Genomic DNA, 12,133 nt, shown 5'->3' on the forward strand with positions numbered 1-12,133 from the left:
AAACAAACAAACAAAAAAAAACCATAGTATCGTATTGTTGAAAATTGCTAAGAGAATTAGTTTTTCTCACCACACACAAAAAGATATGAGGTAATGCATATGTTAACTATACACTATATATGTTTATATATTTATATATAAATATGATAAAAGTATATACATATATTTATGTAGAAATATAAAAGTATATAAATATACATATAATTTTCTCAGGTACAAAAACATGTTTAAAAGATGATAATGGACTTCTCGAATCATTTCATTCCTTCAACAAATATTTATTGAGTGTGTACGAGGTTCTCTTTTAGGGTTGGCAATATGGCAGTGAATAAAACAGACAAAAATTCTGCCCTCTTGAAGCTTACATTTCAGTGGAATTTATCTGTCTTCAGTACATTCATTAAAGGACAGTGACATGGTGGCAGATATAAAGGCTTTGCAGCAGATCACTTGTTAGTCCTGTTATCTTTTCTTATACTTCATATTCTTAGCTACAAAATAAGGAAACTTATTCAAGGGATATTTAAAGGGTTGATTACAAGCAATGTGTGTATACTTAGTAGGTATGCAAGAATTTACTTATCTTGATAGACATTACTTTCTTATCTAATACTGAGGAAAAAGTAGAAATCAAACTCCACAGAGAGCCAGGAGCTGGTTCCAGCCAACCTTCTTCCTCACCACATCCACAGGCCCCATCAGCGACACAACAGTCCCTGAGACCCATGTTGCGCTTCACTTCTGGGACTCAGTGTCTGCTATCAGTATTTCTTAAAGTGCTCTTCTCATTCTCATTGGTTTGCCCAACCTTCTGATCTGAGCTTCAATGTCATTTCCTCCAGGAAGTCTTCCTTGATTTCCTCATAGGAGCACAGAGACCTTCTAAAGGATCCCAAGTTTTCTTATCACATGGTTGGAGTATCTCTGTATTCATCCATCTCTAACCTTAGCCTGGGGCCCCTGAAGACCCGAATCCAGTTTGTATTCCATACGATGTCCTCAGAACTTGGCACATGCTTGGACCAGAAGGGACACGTGAGCAACAGGAGTTGTAAATATCCAGTGAGCACTTGCTCCACCAAGCACTGAGCTGGGTGCTCCCAGGAACCACCTCTAGTCTCCATAGCAACTAAGAGCATTGTTCGCCTCATCCTACAGTGAGGCCATGACGGAGCAAGGCTACAGGTGCCAGGGTTCCGGCACTGCACATGGAGAAGGAAGTGTGCCGAGACATCCCCAGACCCTCCCCATCTCAGTCCAGGTCAGACTCCATCATTGCTCAGTTGCTTAAGCCACAGGGACTTGCCTTAAGTCCACCTTCTCTCCCCAACTCCCAACCTTCAATCCATCCCTATAATCTATGAGATCATCCTCCACAAGAGGTCATGTGGTTTTCTCTCACTGTTCCAGTCCATTGCAATCTTCTGTCTTACCTGTCCTGTGCCGGTGCATGAGGTTCTTGGTACCTTGCCTTAGTGCATAGTAGGCTCTCGGTGGATATCTGTTCCTTCCCTTTGATGATGGAAATAGGAACTCAGAGGGTTGCTGTGAGGATGAAGTGAAGAATGGCTGGTGCTAGGTTCATAGCGAGCATTGAATGTGGTGGTGGTGGAGGTGGCAGTGGCAGCAGTGATATTATTCGTGAGATGAAAAATGAAAACAAGACTCAGAAGGCTCAATAACTGCCCAAATTCACAGAGCCAGTGTGTGGCAGGGCTGTGAGCAAGACCACGTCTGCTGGATCTCAAAGCCCAGGTGTCTTCCAGCGGCATAGAGGAACCCTGGCAGAAGCAGAGGATGGAGGTGTAGCTGGCATCTTCTCTTTCTCTCTGGAGCCCACATGTGACCAGACCTGGCAATCCAGGGTAGTGGGATGCCACGGAGGATGGCAAGCATTTCATCCCCCCAACAGAAGAGGCAGAGGAGGAAATGGGCTGCATGATTCCTGAGCTGGGCCTGGTCGGGGGGGTGGGGTGAGGGCAGCAGTATTCGGGTGATCTCAACTCCGGCCTGTGTGAATGGGCTGGATGGACAAGAGCCCATTGGCTTGAGGACAGTGGACAGGAGGCTGGAGAGCTGTCAGCTAAGAAGGGGACTTGCCTCTGGCAACCACCAACTACCTCCCTGCACGAGTGCCTCAGTCTTGGCTGCAACATTTGTAGGAGATAACCGTTGGTTTGGCCCTTACCTGAGGATTCAGATGCCCCACAAGAACGTGAGGATAGCTACCACAGCTATTCATTCCACCCAAGTTCATTGGTCTCAGCACTGTGACAGCTGTTGGTGGTTCTTACTACCCTGATAAAATCCTGGCATTCTCCCAATGGAGGTGGCCAAACCAGCCACCAGAAGACAGTGTGACAAGTGACCAAGGAAGAGTACAGAGCCTGAGCTTGCCTAGAGAAGTCACGGAGGACTTCCAGGAGGAAGAGGCCATTAGGCTGAGACATGAGGGATAAGAGTTAGCCAAGCACAGAATAGGGAAGAGAGTGTGCCAGGCAGAGGGAAGAGCACTGTGAAGTCCCAGCACCGACATTAGAGCACAATCACAAGGCAGATGATGTTCTATCCAGTTCACACTCTCCAGACAGTTTGACTCGTATTGGGATTAAGGGAGGAGGCGTGCATCTCCCCAAATGGCCTGGAGATCCCACAGAACCAGGACCACCCTGGATCCCCAGAGGTGAGGGGAGAGCCTGGTTCAGGCGCATAATGTGTGTGAGGAATGGAACTGGTTTGGACTGAATGAATTTGTAATAGAAAGGCCTGGCCAGGCGCAGTCTCTCACACCCGTAATCCCAGCAGTTTGGGAGGCTGAGACAAGTGGATCATTTGAGGTCAGGAGATCGAGATCAGCCTGGACAACATGGTGAAACCCTGTCTCTACTAAAAATACAAAAATTAGCTGGGCATGGTGGCACATGCCTGGAATCCCAGCGACTTGGGAGGCTGAGGCAGGAAAACCACTTGAAATCAGGAGGCGGAGGTTTTGGTGAGCTGCGATCATCCCATTGCACTCCAGTCTGGGTGACAGAGTGAGACCCTGTCTCAAAAAAAAAAAAAGGAAGGAAAGAAGGAGAAAGCAAGAAAGAAAAGAAAAGAAAGAAAAAAGAGAAAGAAAGAAAAAGAAAGAAAGAAAGAAAGAAAGAAAGAAAGAAAGAAAGAAAGAAAAAGAAAGAAAGAAAGAAAGAAAGAAAGAAAGAAAGAAAGAAAGAAAGAAAGAAAGAAAGAAAGAAAGAAAGAAAGAAAGAAAGAAAGAGGGAGGAAGGAAGGAGAGAGAGAGAAAAGGGAAGGGAAGGGGAGGGGAGGGAATGGAATTAAAAGGAAAGGAAAGGAAAGGAAAGAAGGAAAGGAAAGAGAGAAGAGAGAAGAGAAGAGGAGAGAAAAGGAGAGGAGGGGAGGAGAGGGGAGAGGAGGGAATGGGAGGGGAAGGGAGGGAAAGGCTGGAGGGAGGGAGAGTTAAGAGTTAAGAAGGAACCAGTAGATGGTTCCTTCCTCCCCCCTCCTTATATATGCAAGTGTATTTTAACAGAGTTGCAATAATAGAGGGTAATCAGTTTTTTGGGTTTTATTTATTGGCTTGTTATTCATAACCATTACTCTCCCCACTGAAACGTTTCCCAATCCCCACTTCAACAGCAGTGAGCACTTTTATCTAGGAGATACACCTTATTGAACATCCACTGTGCACTAAATGTGGTGTTATGGAACACAGAGAGAGGCCCTTGGTCCTGGCAGTCAGGGAGCGGGGGGGTTGGTGGGTGCTTAGTGGGGGAACAATATCATTAAATGAACAAGCCTGGTAGGAAGGGGCTGGATGCCTCAGGGATCCAGAAGACACCTCTCGCTGCTAGAGGAAGCCCGGGCTGAGGGAAGGAGACAGAAGGGCTGGGCGAGATGGGAAGACAGCAGTAGTTAGCCAAGTGAAGAGGCCAGAGAAGGATGTCCAGATAGGCAGAAAAACACATGCAAAGCCCTTCTGCTCCTTCATTTCCTCATCTTCAAAGTAGAAATGACTGTACCTCCAGAATAAATTATAAAATGCATGTAAGTGTTTTGGGAGGCTGAAGCAGGAGGATCACTTGATCCCGGGAGGCTGGGGCTGCAGTGAGTCGTGATCATGCCGCTGCGCTCCAGCCTGAGTGACAAAGTGAGACGCTGTCTCAAAAAAAAGAAAAAGAAATAGAAAGACAGAAAGACAAGAAAGAAAGAGAGAGAGAGAGGGAAGGAGGGAGGGAAGGAGGGAGATAAGGAGGGAGGGAGGGAGGGAGGGAAGGGAAGGGAAGGGCACGTAAAGCTCTTAGCACAGTTGCTAGAACATAGCTAGTGTCCTAAACAAATAAATAATAAACAGCAAGTAAGGCAATGCAAAAGTTACTACTACACAACTTTTAAAAAAATTATTTCTAACTACTATTATAAATAATTTTTTAAAAGACAACCTGCAGAATGGGAGAAAATATTTGCAGATCATATACTTAATAAGGGCCCAATATCCTGAATACATAAAGAACTCTTGCAGCTCAACAACAAGAAGAAAATTCAAAATGGGCAAAAGGTGTGAACAAACATTTCACCAAAAAAGATATATAAATGGCTGATAAGCAATTGAAAAGAGGTCCAACATTATTAATCATTAGGAAAATACAAATCAAAACTACACTGAGGTAATGCTTCCCACCCACTAAAATAGCTATAGTGAAAAAGACGGAAACTAACAAATGTTGGTAAGGATGTGGAGAAATTGGAGTCTTGGTGCACTGCTGGTGGTAATTTAAAATGGTGCAGCTTCTGTTTGACCATTAAACAGAGAGTTACCCATATGACCCAGCAATTCTACTCCTAGGCATATACCCCAAATAATAGGAAACAGGTACTTAAATAAACGTGTACTCTTTTCACAATAGCCAAAATGTGGCAACAATCAAAATGGCCAATAGAAGAATGGACAAACAAATTATGGCATATACAGTCATCACCCAGTTTCTGTGAGGAAGTGCTTCTAGGATACCAAAATCCATAAAAACAAAATCCATGGATACTCAAATTAGTAAATTCTCGAGTCCCTGATGTAAACAGCTGTAGTATTTGCATATATTGTAACCTAGGCACATCCTCTTGTATACTTTAAATCAATTTCTATGTTACTTATAATACCTAATACCATGTAAATATCATTTAAATAGCTGCTATACTATATTGTTTAGGGCGTAATGACAAGAAAATACGTCTGTACATATTTAGCACAGATGCAAATTTTTCAAATATTTTCAATTGGTGGTTGAAGGATCTACAAATACTTAGGACTGACTGTACCATAAGACGGAATATTATTCAGCCGTAAACAGGAATGAAGTATTGGTGCACGCTGCAGTGTGGAGGAGCCTCAAGAACATTATGCAGAGTGTAAGAAGCCGGGTAGGAAAAGTCACATGTCATATGATTCCGTTTATATGAAAAATCCATAAATCTATAGTGACAAAAAGCAGACCAGTGGTTGCCAGGGTTGGGGGAGCGAAGGGTGTGGGGAGAATGAGGAGTGACTGCTTAGTGGGGACAGGGTCATACTTGGGGTGGATGAAGATATTTTGGAGCTAGATAGAAGTAGTGATTATACGTTGTGAATGTACTAAATGCCACTAAGTACTGCACTTCCAAATGGCTAATGGTGTGTTATACACATTTCACCTCAACTTAAAAAACAACTAAAAATAAATAGATATTTGTATTTATTATATTAAATATGAATTTATGTTATTATAATATTCATATTATGAATATAAATATTATATTAAAATTTTATACATTTTCTGATTTGATAACGAGCCCAAGAGACAGGCAGAGGATGTGTTAATAATCCCTTTTCATGGATGTCAAAACCTTGGCCCAGGGTGGTTAAAAGACGTGCTCAGAATCTCACAGGGCATTAGTAACAGTAGAAAGCTTACATAAATCTAGCCCCCTTACTGCTTTTGGGGAGAATGCAGGGGCCAAGCATCTCCATTGCTGGGCCTCAGGGCCAGAGGTTGGGGAGATAGGAGCCTGTTGCAGGCTGAGTTTCAGGGCAGCTGTCCAGGGAATGGGAATTCTCGATGGGTGGGAATTCTTCTAGGGGATACAGGTTACACATTCCCAGCAGCAGGCCTTTAGAATAGAAAGGATCAGAGGAAAATAAGGAGGAAGGGTCAGAACAGGAACAGGGAAAGAGAAAAGCTAAGCCCTTCCATTGTCCATTGGCAGAGGTTCCATTTGAGTTTCTAAGGAAATCGGAGCCCACAGAATTGTTCCACAAATAGAGCTTTGATTGTATTGCACGTCCTGGAAATCAGGCTTCCTGTTACATAAATGTGGCTTCCCTTTACTTTCCGAAGTAAGGTGGAAAATGCAGAGTGCACAGCCACTCTGGGCCATGATTGCGTGGACAGTGGGAGTCTCGTTGCCCTGGCTCACGTAGACACAGTGAGGGTGGGAGTGTTGGAAAAAGCAGGGCTGATCAGGTTATCCCTCTGGCTGAATTCTTCCCAGAGTTCCCAACCCCCTGCAAAATCAAGTCCAAGCTGTAGTGAAAAGGCCCTAACTTCTCCCCCAGGGCCCCGTCCCCCAGCCCTGCTGAGCTAGTTGCTGCCAGCAATTGTCTCCATTTCTGCTGCTGGACTAGTTCGTCCAGGATGGGAGCAGGCTTCCGGTCTATTGGAAAATCATCCCCTGCCTGTTCCAGCCTTGGCTGGAGCACCAGTCACCTCTTTCTATCCCTGATCAGGCTTCCAGAGCTGCCAGGACAACTATTGCTCTCATTAGATCAGAACTGTTTCTCTGTTTCTGTCTACCTCCTGTGATGGGGAGCTTTTAGTTAGAGATGTGTGTTTTCTTTGTGTTCTCAGTGCCTGACATAGTGCCTGGCATCTGGTAGGAGCTCAGTAAGGGTTGGTTGAATTGAAAAGGGCATCGCTTTTTAAAAGTTGGATGGAAAGGTAGATGGATAAATGGAAGGATTGGAGCTGAGTGCAAACAAAAGGGGACTAGGGGTCAAGCTCAGAGACCCCTTCCCACATCGATCCCAACTCACCTGGAAGCCATAGGACCACCCTGTTTCTCCTCAGACCCCAAGTCTCCCATTTATAAGATACAGGGTTTGGGCAGCATGGTCCTCCAAAGCCTTTCCTGTTCTGATCCTCTATAAGATTTGGAGCCCATGTTCCTCTGTGGGATGGAGGGGACCCTACCAAGGCCAAAGGCTCCTGTCAGGGAATTTTGGACAGTTGCCTTCCATGCACAGGTCCACCTGCGGTAGGGAGGAGGATCAACCTAGATCCCTGGGGTTCTTTGCTTCAGACTTGAATTCTGACTTTCCCTTATACTTTAGTGTCCACCATCGTATGTGCTTTCTTTGACTCTTGCAGAGAGCCAGGGAGCAGGGGCCACCGGCTCCACATTTAGGGATGTGCAGTTACTTACCCAAGGGCTCCCAACAAAATAACACTGCTGTCCTTCGTTAGACTTTGAAGGTATCTGTTGAAATGCAACACTGATGTAGGAGAAGGAGCTCAGTAAGTCCGCATGCCCAGGACCCCTTTGTTTAAATTACCTAGCATGCTCTCCTGAGCCCCAGCAGGGCACGGAGGGTTGAGAATAGAGTTCACATACGTTTTGAAGGGGTCAGGCTGGGCTGGGAAGCTCCAGAATGCAGTGACCTGCCAGTTTGGGTGCTATCTGAAGGCAAGGGGTCCAAAGAGTGGCAAAGTGAAGGATGAGGGTGGACGAGGGCGTGGGGCAGTAGGAGGAAAACAGGGTTGGTACCCAGGGGTAAAGAAAAGCATCAGCAGAGTCATTCCTTCCAGCCTCCTCCCTCCTGCCCTTCCTACCACTGCACAAGCAACTTCTCACCTTTGAATTCTTTCCTGCCACTGCAGATAAGCCTAGTGAGATCCACAATATTTGCCTCTTGCTAACCTCTCCCAGCTCCGTGGCTCACATCGCCAGCTTTTCTCATCTCACCCCTGTTGTGCCCCACATCTCGCCATTCTCTCTACTTGTGTCCCTGCCGTGCCGCGTGCCTTTGTCCTGACTATTCCGTGCCTCTAATGCCCTTCCCCACACTCTCTACAAGATCAACTCCTCCTTGTTGAAATATAATAGAAATGCCAGTTCGTCCCTCAGTCACAGCTGGTTCCTTCTATCCTCTGTCCACCTTGAGACTAATGACAGTGCCCAAGTTAGAACTCAGTATAAGACACTAAAGTAGTGTGGTACCTGCCACCTCTTATCTCCCCATGACACAACACACGAGGACTTTTAGCTTTGTGTCCCCATGCTTAACACATTATCCTGCACTTAGATTATTCTGTAACATGCGTAATAGCCAATACGTGTTGGGTGCAGACTAGGCACTGGGCCAGGACTTCATATGGAAGAATTTATTGAACCTTTACATCTATAGACAGGGCTGTGGCTAGCCCCAGACATTCAGAGGCACCCTTGAATGGTGAGCAACCTACGTGACTGTCCTTGGCAGGCCTACCTGTCATATAGACATAATCATCATTATTGTCATTGACACTATAGTTGGCATCACCAGTTGCACTGTAAAAAATGAGGAATAAGACACCCAGAAAGGGCCAGGTGAGGTGACTCATGCCTGTAATCCTAGCACTTTGGAAGGCCTAGGCAGGCAGATCACTTGAGGTCAGGAGTTCGAGGCCAGCCTGGCCAACATGGTGAAGCCCCGTCTCTACCAAAAATACAAAAATTATCCAGATGTTTTGGCGTACGCCTGTAATCCCAGCTACTCTGGAAGCTGAGACAAGAGAATTGCGTGAACCCAGGAGGCAGAGGTTACAGTGAACCAACATCGTGCCACTGAACTCTAGCCTGGGGGACAAAGCGATAATCCATCTCAAAAAAAAAAAAAAAAGAGGCCCAGAAAGCTTTAGGATCTTTTCCAGAGTCACAGAGCTAGTAAATAACCAGCAAGAGGGAAAAATGCCCAAACTCCTTCCTTCCTCCTGCCCTCACCACCTCCCTCAGTGTCACAGAGCCCTGCTCTGTGATGACAGTGTAGTAGTAGTAGTAAATGATAGATCCAGATTTGACCTGGACATCTGACTCTAGAGTTCAAACTATTAACTATTTTACTATAGTTTGCCGTTTTCTACCGTGCTTGGCTGCCAACGTGTATGATTTGAATGTTGGAAAGAAAGAGCCAATGAATGTAATACCTTTAACAAGGGAGAGCGTTAGACGGCATTTCAGGTATAGCATCAGCCAAAGCACATGGGCACCGTGGATCAGGGCAGTGTCATTTGTAGACCCAGCAGCCTATGATGAATGGATGCTTTCCACGGTTCTCTGACTTCTGACCTTCCCTGGCCTGCCCACCAGGCTGAAGCACCCCCTGCTGGTGCAGCAAAGACCTGACCCCACCATATACATTTTGTGTGAGATTTGGGGCAAATTTCTTTTATTTTTTATTTATTTTTTATTTTTTGAGACGGAGTTTCACTCTTGTCTCCCAGGTTGGAGTGCAATGGCGTGATCTCGGCTCACTGCAACCCCTGCCTCCTGGATTCAAGTGATTCTCCTGCTTCAGCTTCCGAGTAGCTGGGATTACAGGGGCCTGCCACCACGCCCAGCTAATTTTTATATTTTTAGTAGAGACAGGGTTTCACCATGTTGGCAAGGTTGGTCTCAAACTCCTGACCTGGCCTCCCAAAGTGCTAGAATTACAGGCATGAGCCACTGCTTCCGGCCTTGGGGCACATTTCTTAGTTTATCTGAGACTCAACATCCTTACCTGTAAAATATGGAAAAAAAAAAAAAATAGTGCCTTCCTCATTTGGTTAAGGTTTGAGAGAAGTAATAGAGTTTGCTTAATATGGAGCCACAAATATTGGGAGAGCTCAATAAACAACTATAGAAATCTGATATCACATTTTTGGTAAATATAGTGACACTTACAGGATGGACACTGTGCCCTGGTCCTGCTCTGCCTGGGTCCCAGAGGTCTGACTTCTGCAAACTACATTTCCCAAGCTCCCTGTCAATGGCTTGTGGCTGGGTTCAACCAATAGGAGACACTGACAGGGTGGTGAGGGCAGGAGGAAGGAAAGAGTTTGGGCATTTTCCCCTCCTGCTGGTCTTCAGGCAGCATCTCTGCAGTGGCTGCACCTCCTCCCTGGTCCCGGCCTCTGCCAGGCAGCCCCTGCCAGGGTTCTAGCTCCACTAACCCTGGGATGCTAACACCCTATCCTCCAGCCCCAGCAAAGGAAGCTTCCTGCTGTTCTAACCTCTCAGTTGTCTCAATGTCCTCCTTGTGAGTAGGGTTACCAAAATTAGCAAATAAAAACATGGGAAGTCCAGTTAAATTTGCATTTCAGATAAACAACAAACCTATTTCCAAATATTACATGGGACATACAATTTCATGTAAAAAAAAAATCATTGTTTATCTGAAATGCAAATGTAACTGGCAATTCTGTATTTTATCTGGCAACCCTACATAAAAGGCTTCTCAGTTCTTCCAATACCGTTGAACCTAATTCTCTGGATTAAATTTCCTCCATTAAACTTTCAGTAGAAGCTTTTTGATTGCTGGATCCCACTTGGTACAGATGTTGAGTTCAATGTGAGCCAATGCATATTTCTGGAATCCTGACATTATTCCCTATTCCAGCCTTCTACTCACCTTCCCACTGCCCATGAGTTCAAAGAAGAATATGGAATTTAAAACCAACATTCATTAAGCATCTTATGTGCCAAGTACTAAAAAACTTGGCAGAGATAAAACACTTTGCTACCTTAATTGCTGGCATCAGAGCACCTCTGAGCTTTGTTTAAGAAAATACCTTCACAAGTCACTTGGGGTAGAATGTGAGACCCTGAGGGCAGGGACTGAGACAAAGAAAGGACCGACTGCACAGCTCTGCTGAGGAAAATAAAGGGAATTTCTTCTTTGCCTCTGAGAGAGCAGAGAAGAGATGTTCCTGTTGCTATATTGCTGTAGAGCAAAGGCCCTAGAACTTAGTGACATAAAACAACGATTTTGTTGTGCTCACGAATTCTGTGGGTCAAGAACTGGGACAGTGCATGGCAGAGGTGGCTCACCTCTGCTCCAGGATGTCTGGGACCTCAACTGGGAAGACTCAACCGATTGGGGTGACTCAACAACAGGCAGCTCGGGCCATCAAAAGGCACTTTCAGTTTTTACAGATGGGACTTCAGTCAGGGCTGGTGACTAGAGCATCCATCACAGCCTCTCCATGTGATCAGGACTTCCTCACGGGACTGTGACTCAGGGGAGTGGAACCTCTCACCTGTCAACTCAGGTTTCCAAAAGCAGCGTCCAGTGGAGGAGGCAGAAGCTGCTTTGCAGGGAACATAATTACTCTCTCCATGCCCTGCTTGGGTGGAGCCATCTCAGGCTGAATAGCCCAGGGACGGGGCAGAAACTGCCACTCTGGTTGGGAACAGGGCAGGGTTATATGGTAGAAGAGCATGTGAGATGGGATATATGGTTGCAACCTTTGCTGAGTCAAAAAGCATAACCTGGGATAGAGGAGAGGCAGAAAAAGAAAAGGAGAACCAAAAAACTGGCATACCATTAGAACAAAATGTGGAAGGAATGACAGTGAAAACGGCCTGGGCGAGGTAAGAGGTGGCCCTAGACATTTAAGAATGGGTCATTGCTGAGCATCATTGTTCATGCCTAGGACCCCAACACTTTGGGAGGCTGAGACAGGAGGATTGCTTAAGCCCAGGAGTTTGAGACCAGCCTGGGGAACGTGGTGAGACTCTATCTCCAAAAGGAAAAAAAAAAATTAGCCAGGTGTGGTGGTGCACACCTGAGGTCCCAGCTACTCAGGAGGCTGAAATGGGAGAATCGCTTGAGCCCAGGAGGTTGAGGCCGCAGTGAGTGGTGATGGTATCACTGCACTCCAGCCTGGGTAATAGAGTGAGACCCTGTCTCAGTAAATAAATACATAAACAAATTTCAAGAAATAGGTTGTTGCAGGTGTAGACATAGCTATGGAGTGAAGGCTCTCCTCTGCCTTCCACCTTTAGCCAAGGATCCTGCACACACACAAAGGCCTTGGGCTGCTGTGACAGTGTGTGCGTGTGTGTGTGTGTGTGTGTGTGT

Source organism: Mandrillus leucophaeus, unplaced genomic scaffold (assembly GCF_000951045.1).
Source record: "Mandrillus leucophaeus isolate KB7577 unplaced genomic scaffold, Mleu.le_1.0 Scaffold173, whole genome shotgun sequence".
NCBI lineage: Eukaryota > Metazoa > Chordata > Mammalia > Primates > Cercopithecidae > Mandrillus > Mandrillus leucophaeus.